Genomic DNA, 10,362 nt, shown 5'->3' with positions numbered 1-10,362 from the left:
TTTTGACCAAGCTTGTCTTTGAACCCATTTAGAAGGAAAATAACCCAAAGAGGTAACAAAGAGAAACTAATTGGGAGTGAAGCTTTCAGGTAAGAACAATTCTTACATTGTCATAATGGCAAAAAAACTTACATAGGATATTTACTTAATTCAATTAATTTTATTTAATTGCACTACAGTGCAATTCTTTGGACAAAATGAAAAAAGGATCACTAGACTATAATACGCAATATAGGTATCCTTCAATTATTACCTCTTATTATGACAGAAATTCACTTGTAATAGACACTTCTCTCATCTTGAACATAGGGAAAGGGATGTATAGTTACTATTAATAGAAAATTATTTTTTATACTGGCCCTCAGCAAGTAAATTTTTGAACAAATAGAAAAACTAAATATTTTTGCCACCTTACCATACTCACATATGTTAGTAAGGCCCTCAAGCGTGGGGTCACGTTCATTAAACATGGGAAGAAAAAGCTGATACAAGCATACATCATTTTACTGAGCTTCGCTCCGCAGACATTGCATTATTTACAGAATGAGGGTTTGTGGCAACCCCGTGTCAAGCAAGCTTTTCAGCATTTGCTCGCCTCATGTCTCTGTGTCACATTTTGGTAATTCTTACAGTATTTCAAGCTTTTGTCATTACTAGTATATTTGTTATGGTGACCTGTGATCAGTGATTATGACTCACTGAAAGCTCAGATGGCTAGCATTTTTTAGCAATAAAGTATTTTTTAATGAAAGTATGCACATTGTATTTTTTAGACATAATGCACAATAAATAGACTATGTATAGTGTAAACATACCCTTTATATGCACCAGGGAGCCAGAAATTTAATTTGACTGACTTATTGTGATATTTGCATTATTGTGGTGGTCTGGAACCAACCTCACAATATCTCCAAGGTGTGCCTATAATCCATTAATAGAATATTATAGGAGAAATTCTTTCAAGATATCTGAGATGCAGTTTCACAAGCTTCTTTAAATTGTTTCTTTTCTTTAAATTACAGCTTCTATGTATTTTTTAAAGATTTATTCATTTCTTTGAGCTACAGAAAGAGAGCACAAGTGGGGGGAGGGGAATAGGGAGAGAGAAAATCCTCAAGCAGACTCCCTGCTGAGGTTGGAGGGAGATGAGGGGCTCAGGGGCTCAATCCCAGGTCTGAGATAATGACCTGAGCCAAAATCAAGAGTCAACACCTAATCCACTGAGCCACCCAGGTGCCCCATAGCTTATATGCTTTGTCTTGATGATCAAAATTAGATATTTTTAAAGAATTCACCAGTCCTCTCCATCTTCCCTCTCTCCTGTCCCCACCAATAATGTCTAGGAATTTCCCTTGTCACTGCATTACATGTGCTGTCAATTATCCCAACAACCCTTCTTCTCTGCTTTCATGCCTTGCCATCACAGTGCCCATACTGCTGCTATCTCAATTGTAATGGGCACAGCTGCCTCTATTGATGACAACTCCTGATGTGGGTCACCCTGAGGCTGGAGTCCCACATTGCCACCTCTGACTGAAGTGCTCAAGGAATTGGCTATTTCTTAGAATACTGTGTTTACCATTGCTTTGTGAACCTTTGGAAAGTGGAGGCTTGGTGAGGTGAGCGGTCCACACCTGTCTCCTCCTGGACAGGTGCAACGTTTTGCTCCAATGACACCAGCATAGCCTATCACAAGGAAATGCCTCTGATTCTCCAAGTTCCCAGAGGAGGAAGCCAGCCTTGTGCAATCCTAAAGTTCACATTTTCCTGTCCCAGCATCAACTACTCATCATGATACAATGGCTCCAATAAAACAATCATAATGTAGTATGGTTGGCACAGGCTTTTTGTAAAGTCTTGGCTATCCAAGTGAATGCTCACAGATGTTCACATGTGAATACCCACTGTTTCACTTCTTAAAACTCTAAAGTTTTAAGTTGTAAGCTAAATAAATGATGCAACACTTCACAAACATTTTACTTTATGAATTGATTTCTAAATGGAGGGTCCCACAGAATACACATATGTCTATGCTGCCATAGATGAATGGCACCTTGGAAAGGAATTTTCCCGTATTTCAGTGGCTTCAAACCCACCTCCACTGGCCCTTTAATTTGGGCATCCAAAAATACAAAAATAATTATCACCAACATAAGAAACTGAAAGTAAATAAATAGTAAAGGCTATTGAAATTTAGTTAAACAGATAATTAAACAGTGTGTGTTTTGTTAAGAAGAATCGAACTTCTTAGAAAACCATATTAAGAATGCTTTGTTGTTGTAAGAATGTAATATAGGCCCCTTGAGCACTGCATTTATAGTGGTGAGCCCGATATCCCAACTCACACCAGTATTTTTTTTCTCTCATAATTACAGGGTGGGAAAGGTCTAAAATCTTGAATTTAAGTGAAATATGTTTTCAAATTTCACATCTTTTGTGGATACATGAATTTAAAGCATAAGAAAATCTTATATTTTAAGAGCACAAGCTTGTTATTGAGGCATTAACATTACTCTGCAGTTAGATCGAGGCAAAAAATGCAATTGCAAATTAAGTGGCTCAACTGGAAATTATCAAATCTAGCTTAGTTGCATTAACATAAGAATGCGAGTGTGTATCAAGTTAATTTGTGATAATTTCGAGCCATCTACTGGATTTAGAGACCAAATCATCAGCAGAGCTCACTTGTGCACCAGCCAGATGTGACTTCCTACACATAGGCACAGAACAAGTGATGTGGGGACATGGCAGTAGCCTGAAGATCCGGATGCTCACCCAGAGCAAACCACGGTGAGAATAACTCCAGAAGTATTGATGGAAATGTGATTGTTCAACATGGACAAGGGAAGAATTGTTTTAATCATAAGATTGAACTTCTAAAAGGTGGATTGTGGGACCATAATAAGCACAGAATTAATAAATGAGGACACATCGTCATTATGGCTCAGCCCTTCCATTTGGTTAGGACAGCCTCCAAAGAATCTATCTTTACAAAGAAGCATCATTGACTGTGACAGATGGATGAAGGATAGAGAACGTGAAGGGTAGGGGACAATTTCCTGGGTAGCATTGTGTGATAAATTCGTATCTGGCTGGAATGCCATTGTCCTCTTCCAATCACCTCTTAACTGTGACTCCCCTAGATCCCAGTATTTGTAATGTTAAGAAACTATGGCTGGACATCAGCTTAGCAGACATTCATTATGTGCCTACTATGTGTTAACTCAGACTGAAAATGGATAGCAATACACTTAATATCTGTTTTGCTTTACTGACGCCTGCTCAATTTTTATTGAAGAATTCAAGAGCAACAATATTTTGTGTACGTTTCTTTCCCAAAGCAACTTATTTGTATGCATCTATATATTTTTGGTATTTCAAAAAGCAGTTAGAACTTCGGAGGAAGTTGTAGAAATCTAATTCCCATTTCACTTTCTGTTCCTTAAATAACCAAAAGCATAAAAATCATTATTCTGGGATTTTCTTTAAACATTTTCTATTTTCAGTTTTGAAACATGATACTTGGTCTCAACATGATTGAAAACATGTTGTATGGCACCAAGAAATTTCTTTTCTTATTTATTCATATATTTATATTAAATAAGGTCATAAAATGAAGCTTTAATGACTTTATGGAAGTCTCCATACTTTGTGTGAGTGTGAATACGGGAATAGGATAGGGAATGCCTCATATCCTTTTTATAAGCCTAAAAACAGATTTTTGCTTTTATTTATTTTTTAAAAAGGGTATGTTTTTATTTCTTTGAAGCAAAATTGTATTGCTACACTTACTACACTTATACATGAATCATCACCCTAGCAGTTTATAAATTATAACTATGAGAAGAAAGATCTACAGTATTTATGTCAGTCCTCCAGCAGAAAATAAGAACTAAGGGACCTTCTGTATAAGCCTCACAGCCTGATCACTCACTAGTGGGATGGTGGTAGTTTGAGATTAAAAAAGAATTTCAAGTCAAACTTTTCCATAACAGACTTAACTGGAAAAATTTTTTAAGTTGATAATCTAGACAATTATACAACTTCTCATCTTTCACCTGCAGCCATGGTCTTGCCAAATTTACAAGATAAATGGAAAAAAAAATTAAAAGTTTGGCATACTTCAGCTTATTAGAACTCATTTTTCCTTAACAGTAATATGCTGTCCACAATCTTCGTTTCTTCTTTGTCTTCAAAAAACTAGCACACAAAGTCCACATAGAGTGATAAGAACAAGGCAAAAAAAGGTATGACTAATGGATAAGATTCTTAACACATCCAATTTCCTTTCACTGTCTTCTTCTTTTTCTCTCTGCACTAGCCATCTGAGCACAAGAGTTGCTATATTTAATAATCACACTTTGGGAAAAATGATGACGGTTGTGCTGTCATTTTTTAAAAACTTGGACACATGAGTCATTTAAAAATGAAAGGATAATTTGAGTGCTTGAGGGAATTTAGGCAGCCAGGAGATGGGTGGAAAGTAAGCAGACTAGTGAGGTAAAGAATACCACTTAAATCATTGACTGAGATCGTTTTACCTTTCTAAACTGGAAGCTGTGAAGTCCTGCAATTATCCATTCAGAAAGGTAACGCTGGCTTTGATGCACCTTAACCCACAAGGGAGCTAAACAGTAATCAGTTATAGTAGCACACTGAATTCAATTTTTGAAACAATTAATTTTTTAAAATAAGGAACTAGAGTTTATTTTACTCAATTGCCTCCAGTCTGGAAACAGACTGAGCTATCAGCTGGGACAATCTACTCCAAACTAAACCATATTTTAAAATTAAAATATAACAAAAGAAAAGAAATGCCTATCACACACCTTCAGAGGATGTTAGGAAAATACATTCCTGTATGATTTTCCAAATACCGTACTTTCTTTTGTATTATAAACACAACATATAGCTCAGTTTGCATTGGTCAGTTAGCGTTTTATGGGCACTGATGCCTTTGTTGCAGATTACAGTGTAAAGGTTAGAAGGCCTAATTCAAAAGCCTCCTCCATACTTCTGCTGAAATTACAGTAAAATACTAAGTTACTGAAAACTGAGGCAAATAGCAGAGAGAAGGAGAAAGAGTGAGAAAAAGAGAGGAGAGAATTGAGAGGACCATGAGGTCTTCTCTGTTTAACCTTCTCTGTTCAACCTACTGTTGAACCTACTGGCTTTTTTTCTAGGAAAGGGTATATTGCTGAAAAGCTACATTTGTGAACAATGACACAACCTAGTATTTCCCTTACACTCTCTTCTTTCTTTCCTTTAGGTTAAATACAAAGTTAAGTAAAAGACAGGCTATCTGGACATTTTTGTTGTTCTATTTAGTTTATTACGATTCAAATATGACAAAGCCCTGCTGTTCTCAGCAACGTGCTATAGATTTTCTCAAATTTAATTAGCAAGCACATAGCAGACACCTAAAATAAAAATACAGGAACAATTCATTGCAGTGGCAACTATTTCTCACTTCAAAGCATTAAAAAATATATTCCCCAATCAATCTACTAATCCTCCCTGCCTTGGTTTATAGACCAAATAGGACACTGACCTAACACTACTGCAGAGTAGTTAAGCCTTCAAACTCCCAAGTTGGGTATCTTGATTGCAGGGCAATATACTAGAAACCTAAGTAGAATTTGAAGACGGCAGTTGTATCCCTTCAGACCAGTTCTTGTAAATACGACGCCAAACAGCGCAGTTTAAGTAAGTGGTTCTCAAAGTGTGATCTCTGGGCTGCGAGAATCAGGATCACCTGGAGCTTCTTAGAAATTCAAATTCTCCTGTCCCATCCTAGCTCTACTAAATTAAAAACTCTGAGTTTTAACAAACCTCCAAGCGATTCTGATGCATGCTTAAATGTGAGAACCACAGGCCTAAAGCAAACAAGGTTGATAATTTGTAATGTTTTATCCTATGAAAGACAACAGTGCTTATGTGGCTCAAAAATGGACTTTAAACACAGTCCCAAAAGAAAAATTTTTAAAAACGACATGAGCAATGTGCAAATTGAGGGCCATTGAGTTTGGAGTACAAATGTCAAAGAGAGGTCATCAAAGGAGAAATGAAAGAGAGAAATAAGACGGCAATGGGGACCACTCAAGACCATTGAGAAGAAAAGAAAACCAAAGGAAATACGATAAAAATGAATATTGATTTTCCTTTCTTCCTGGTTAAATCCTGGAAGCTTTCAGTCACATGGGAGCTTCAGGCGGAGTGTCTGTCTCCTCATGGTCTGTGGATACTGCACAATCAGGGACCGGAAACGGTACTGCAAGCTAAGAGGCATTTGAGGGTTTGCTTGCTTGCCTCTGAGACTTTCTGTGTTTTATATGGCCAGACTAGAGAGTTCTTATTTAGGTCAAGGCCTTGAAGAAAGTTCCAGAAGACATAAGCTGAATGCTCTGAATTGAAAGGTAAGCGTACCTCATAGACTTGCCTACCAGGCCAGGCCAGGGCTGGATGGAACGGCCCTGGTTGTGGGGGAGGTAGAGAGCTTTTAAACATGGGGCTTCCAAGGACTAGTCACCGCCTATATATAAGGCATGAAATCTTTAGCAAGTATGTTAGATAGAACTCTTTCTTAATGAAACACTTTACATGAACCCAGGGTGAGTGGCCCCCCAACATATTCAGTATTTCTGCAAGGATTTGTAAAGCAGAAACATGAAGTTCACAAAATTATCTCAAAATCATTACTTGTAAGAAATTGCCATAAAATATACAGGTACTTAGTAAATATCATGAAAATAAAAACAGTGTGACTATCTCAATATATACAATATTTACTTGGACATCTGTGCTTCAGTATGTTTGTTTCATATTTACTCCACTTCTTTACCTTTCTCACTACAGATTCCTTACTTTTCAGAATCTTTTTTCTACCAAATAATAAACCTAATTACAAGTGTCTTCTTATAAAAATATTAGGAAAGTTTCTTTTCAGCCAAAATTTCTAACCAAATATTTAAACATATGAAACATCGAGGAGTGAAATAACGCAGCTTTCTATAAGAGAACGTAAGACAAATAAAATACTTGTAGTACTTACTATGAATTAAATACTTGCAACTGGTAAGGATTGTTACCCCCAGTTTTTACAAATGAGAAAATGAGAAGTCATGAGGTTAAGCTAGTTGCCCCGGACAATGAAACGATAAAGTGCCAATGCAGCATTAGAACTCAGGAAAGTACGTGTGAAACCAAAGCACATGTTTTTCCTACTACACCAAAAAAATTAACATCAATAACACTAATAATCAATAGACAGAAAGAATCAAATACTCATCATTTATAGTTTTGTTAATTGTTTACTGTTTTAAATGCTGTAATTCAGTTTTGTCCAATGGGAATATGATGTGAGCTATATATATACTTGTAAATTTTCTAGCAGCCCTATTTAAAAAATAATAAAAATAAAAAGGAAATAAAATAATGAAACAAAAAATAAAAAGGAAATGTAACATTTGTCTTAAAAATGTATTTCATTTAATCTATCCAAAATAGTGTCATTTCAATATTCAATCAATACAAAAAGTATTAATGAGATATTTTACCTTTTTATATATTAAATCGTTGAAATCAGTGTATGTTTTATACTTATACCACATCTGAGTTTGAACTAGCCACATGGGTAAGTGGTGATATTAGACAACTCAGCTCTATTTATTGAATACCTGGTATCTATGAAACATAGAGTTAGGTTTTACGGTGGACAGATAATGAGAATGTAGTTTCTATCCTCATGGTTTCTTTAATATTTCTGGAGAAAAATAATCCTACCCCTTTCCTAAGGAAAAAAAAAATTAATGAGCATCCATGGACTGATTTCTTTTGTGAGGAATTTTCCTTTACCAGCAAAAGACGCATGACTTCTGTACAGTTAATGACGTCCTGATTAAGAAAAATGAAAGAAAAAATATTAACACTGACAAATAAAAGTGGGGGAAAAAAAAAAGATGTGATGGATTTTCAATGCCCAAAGGTTAAAATGTTGCAGGTTTAAGAAAAACCTGCAAAAAGATTATGCTAAGATTGGTATTCAGTTGATGAACTGTGAAGACTCCCTTAGCAGAGAAAATGAAGGAAGTAATGGTGTTAAAAGAGTTCCTAGTGGTCTGACCAGAGGGCTTCAAGTAGTGGTTAATTGCCAGACTCTCGAGAGGAGTAAAACAGACAATTCAGTTGGCTGCTAGAAAGATGAGCAGTTGGCTTCTAGCCTTCAGAAAGAATGGAAGGTTGGTTAAAAAAATAATAAAAATAAAGAAACCATGAAAGGGAAAAAAAAAAACAGAAAAGAAAGAAAAGCAGTTCAGCTTTCCCTTGAAATTGTATTGAATACAGCATCACTTATAAAGATATAAGATATATTTATAGCTCATAATAAGAAGGTCAGGACCATTAAAACACCATTGACTCCAGCTCTCTATCAAGCTGTTATTGATGACGTGGTCTGGTATCCAAACCAAGGCCCACTCTCAGCTGGATATGGACCTTCCCCTGCTGAGAAGTACCCTACAAGCCTCAAGTAACACATTCATTCAATCAGTGGAAATTTATTGAGTGTATAGTGGGAGTTATGCGCTGTGCAGGGTCATGAGGGGTCACAAATTGAATATAGGTGTGCACAAAAAGTATTAGAAAACACAATGATGACTGTTTCTGCCAGAGCCTGAGAGCAAATGGTATCCAGGAAGGTTTCACAGAGGAAGTGTGAGGTGGGCCTCAAAGCATAGGTTTTCTTCGGACAGAAGGGCAAACACTGAAGTGGAGAAACACTGGCATAGACAGAAACTTCTGCCTTGAATTCCCCATCCTGTATCACACACCAGTAAAATAACTATGCAGCTTGGTTTGCCCAGGACAATCCAAGCTTACTTCTATCCTGATAGGATTATTAATTTTGTCCTTTATTCTCAGAGTGCCTCATTTGAACAGTAAACTTTACAGTCACATTATCTGTCAAGTATCAGATCTCTTGTTGAGAAATACTCTTTTTCACCAAACTATAAATGAAGACATAATGATCAACCACTTACTGATATATGTAACTTGATGAAATGCACGTACAAAGCATGTTTTTAGAAACTCATATACAGACATGTCAGAGGAAGTGACCTAGAAGTGGCATGTGTATGTGCATTTATATGCTATATATAGCTAACTAAGTACATGTATCATGTCTTGTGGTGTTAAGTGTGGTGAAAAGAATAAAAAAAGCATAACGAGGACAGGGTGACAGCTGGGGGAATGAGTGCTATTTTATATATGGTGGTCAGAGAAGGCCTTTCTCAAAAGGTACAGTTTAACAAGAAACCTGGATGATATGAGCAAACAAGCTGGGGGACAGCAAGGGGAGAAGTGACCAGGGCAGAGGAAACATTAAGTGCAAAAGCCCCAAAATGAGAGAAGTCTTGGCATGTTTAATGAAGAGCAAGGTGGCTAGCATGGCCAGAGAGGAGACAGTGAGGGGGAGAGTGATTATAAATGAAGCCAGAGAGATTGCAAAGGGCCGGGTATGGATGGCCCCTTAAGTCATGGTGAGCAAATCTTCATTAGTATGGGAAGATGTGGGAATCCACCAGAATTTTAGGCAGTGGAATGGAGGAATCTGACTTGGAGCTTAGAGGAACCATTCTAGCTGACTAAAGTGAAGAGGGACAAGAATGCTAGAATGCCCAAGCATTTTCGTTAGTATTTATTAACTTGGAACTTAGCTTAGAATCATACTTCATTTTTTTTATTCCATTGTTTTATTTCAATATTCTCCCTTTAAAAAAGTGTTTGCCCCTTCTAGTGTAATTTATTTCCTGCCTTTCCAAAGCATAAACTGGCAATAGAACTTTTACCTTTCATACTCTAGAGTCAGTGAGACTGAACATAATAAGCTTTCCCATGTCCTCATGCTAGGGAATTAAAAGACGTTAGATTGTTAACTTAAAGGAATAAAATGTGTCATTGTCTCATGTACCCTCCCTCCATCCCTTTCTGAAAAACTTTCTCTCCTTACAATACTTGCCCTTGAATTTCCAATATCCCTCTCTTTCTAAAACTTTCCTGAATCCATGTTAGCCTATTCTCATTAGACTACTCTATACTCCAACTCTATCCCTTGTTTCACTTTCTGATCACCATGTATCCTCTTCATGGCCTGTCAGCACTGTGAAGGGTCTGGGTCTGTGATACTATCTACTTACAAGCTAACAAGTTAGCCTGCCTCCATTTCATGGGTGCTGGCAGAAACTATGAGACCACTGGGTCAGAGAAAAAGGCTTTATTACAGCACAGCAAGGAGCATGAGCTTAATGGTTACATTAGTTCCTTTTGACCCTCAAGTCACATGGTGATGATACATAACCCCAG

The sequence above is a fragment of the Ursus americanus genome, chromosome 29 (genome assembly GCF_024610735.1).
Source record: "Ursus americanus isolate L20-20 chromosome 29, mUrsAme1.1.p, whole genome shotgun sequence".
NCBI classification, from domain to species: domain Eukaryota; kingdom Metazoa; phylum Chordata; class Mammalia; order Carnivora; family Ursidae; genus Ursus; species Ursus americanus.
This window is presented reverse-complemented; position numbering follows the sequence as displayed.